Raw genomic sequence first — 2,962 nt, forward strand, 5'->3', positions numbered from 1 at the left:
CGGGCATGGTGGCACATGCCTGTAGTCCCAGCTACCTGGGAGGCTGAGGCAGGAGGATCACTTGAGCCCAGGAGTTTGAGGTTGCTATGAGCTAGGCTGACACCATGGCACTCTAGCCCAGGCAACAGAGTAAGACTCTGTCTCAAAAAAACAAAAAAACAAAAAAACCCTTACTTTATATAGAAAATCACTTGCTTACCTCATCATCAATCACCATGGAAAAGTGATTTTCTCATTTTTCTCTTGGAAAGAAAGTAGTTTGTGGTAATGTCAACTCTCTAATCAAAACTATTATTTTATCACAAACAGAAGAGCATAGGCCTATGCCATAGGGCATATGACCCAAAGACAATACTGTTAACACTGTGTATGAGAACAGAGGGTAAAATAGTTTTGCAGCTGATTTGTTTTAGATACAATATAGACAATTTGAAAGCTCTAAATTCCTTTTTTTTTTTTAAGTGATGAACTTTCTGTATACCCAAGTTTTTCTTTGTTTGATAGTTAAAAATTCACTCTTTTAAGCTTCAAATTTCAGTGCAGTCTAGTACCAGTAATGGCAGAGAGCTTTTATTAGATTAACCGTCCTGATACAAATGATAAACTCTAGACAAAACAATGAAAACGACTGTTGGAAAAGCAACCAAAAGTAGACATAAAGTGGAGAGGACTTAATATTTCAAACTCTCAGTTTGTAGCAGTGCATGGTAGAATCGAGTTTAAGAAGGCAGGAGTCTTATCGGGCTGAGGACACAGAAGTTGAGAATACCAGAAATGCAAGAAAGTAAAAGAAAACGTGCCATAAAGGAGTCGAAATCTGTATCAAATCCCCCTAAATCCTTGGCTAATTCCTAAATGGTGGACCCCAAAGCACCCAGTAGAAAGCAACAGCTAGGTTTAGTATCTGAGCAGAGCTGCCTGCTGCCAAGTAGAAAGAACATGGCGATTCAAGTCCTGGCAAATTAGAAGAGGATGGCAATCTTTTTCTTAAAGAGCCACATGGTAAATACTTTAGAGGTAAAATTGAAAACATTATGTAGGTGCTTGTAGAGTCTTTTAAAAAGTAACCATTTAATAATATAAAGCTTGTTCTCAGCTAAAGACTGTACAAAAACAGGCAACAGGCCACATTTTGCCCACGGGCCATAGTTTGCTAGTCCTACCTTAAGAGGAAGGACCATGACCCAGGACTAAGAGCTATTTCCCAGGACTAAAGACAAAATTGCAACAGACTCACCCTACCAAAGCCCAAAATGAAGCTTCCAGAAGATCAAAAAGATTCAAAAGTAATTTATGGGCTTGATAGAGAATGCAATGCAAAACTCTTTAGAGAAAAATAACATCATCCAGAGTCTCTACAACACATCATCCACAATGTCCAGTAGGTAACATAAGATTAAAAGAGGGGGGACTGGCGGGATGACGGTCAAAGGACACAAAGCCACAATTAGACAGGGAGAATACATTTTGAGTTTTTCTTTTTTTTTGGATATATTGCACAGTGTGGTGAGCACAGTAAATATTAGGTCATTAAATATGAAATGTTCAATTGTGAATCAATAGTTTATTTTATTTCTAACAAGAAGCAGTACAATTAATCAAAGCATGTGCCTAAACTATTGATACACTTTTGCCATCTTAATGGTAGCTTGTTTACGCCAGCAGCAAAGTAGCCTAGAAAGTGAGTGGCAATGAAATTGCAAAAGGCTTTTTTCCACAGCTTGTTAACAACTGAATATTTGTCTTTGCAACAAGTGGTCCAAAGCCTGGAGGAAGTGGTAGTCAGCCTGTGTGAGGTCTGGTGAATAGAATACAGTGGATGACAGAGAGTTTCCAAGTCCAGCCTCTGTAGTTTGAGCAGTGTTCTTTGTGCGAAATGAGCGTTGTCTTGCAAGAGGATTGGCCTGTCTCTAGTCACCAATCTCAGCCGCTTAATCGTAAGTATCCTCATTATTTCGTCCAACTGGTTGCAGTAGACATCTGCTGTAAACCACTGACCAGGTTTCACGAAGCTGTAGTGGATCATACCAGTGCTAGACCACCAAACAGACACCATTAGCTATTTTTGATGAATATTCGGTTTTGGACTGTGCTTTGGCACTTTGTCTTTATCCAACCATTGTGCTGAATGCTTGCAATTGTCAAATAGAATCCATGTTTCATCACACATAACAATATGGTGTAGAAATGGTTCACCTTTATGTCGTGACAGCAAAGAAAGGCAAGATTCGAGACGATTTCTCTTCTGATGCTCGTTTAATTCATGCGAAACCCATCTATCCAGCTTCTTTACCTTGATGGTTTGTTTCAAATGGTCTAAAACTGTTGGAATAGTGATGTCAAACCTTGCTGCTAATTCACTCGTACGTTGAGAAGGATTCGCTTCCACTATAGCTTTCAGCTCATCATTATCCACCTTGGTCTCAGGTCGCCCAAGTGGCTAATTTTCAAGAATAAAAACACCAGAATGGAACTTCTCAAACCACTGATGTACTGTGTGCTCATTAGCCACATCCTTCCCAAACACTTTGTTGATATTTCGAGCTGTTTGCACTGCTTTGGTTCCAGAACGGAACTCATATTCGAAAATAACATGAATTTTTGACTTATCCATGGTTTCACAAAAATTGCTCTAAAAAAAATTTGAAAGATAATCACAAGCCAAAACATGTGTTTGAAAGAGTGAGGACATACCTTCACAATAAACATAAAACTAGAAGTGTCAAAGTGACATGTCAGAGATAATAACTGTCAAACTTAGTACTTAAGGAAATCAGACATTTCATACTTAATAACCTAGTAATGTACATTTCAAAATCACTGAGAATAAATTTCAAAAGTTCTTACCACAAAAAATGATAAGTATTTGAGGTAATGGATATGTTAATTAGCTTGATTTATTAATAATTTTTCTACATTGTATTCATAAATCATAACATTACTTTGTACCCCATATTTAACT

General features: G+C 37.8%; 1 protein-coding gene across 1 annotated transcript in view; it reads right to left on the reverse strand.

Moving 5' to 3' along the window:
* The window catches only part of USP40 (ubiquitin specific peptidase 40), a 93,400-nt gene that overhangs the window by 52,386 nt on the left and 38,052 nt on the right, over positions 1–2,962 (reverse strand). The gene's annotated exons all lie outside the window — the stretch shown is intronic.

This window comes from Propithecus coquereli, unplaced genomic scaffold (assembly GCF_000956105.1).
Source record: "Propithecus coquereli isolate 6110/MARCELLA unplaced genomic scaffold, Pcoq_1.0 Scaffold605, whole genome shotgun sequence".
Taxonomy (NCBI): domain Eukaryota; kingdom Metazoa; phylum Chordata; class Mammalia; order Primates; family Indriidae; genus Propithecus; species Propithecus coquereli.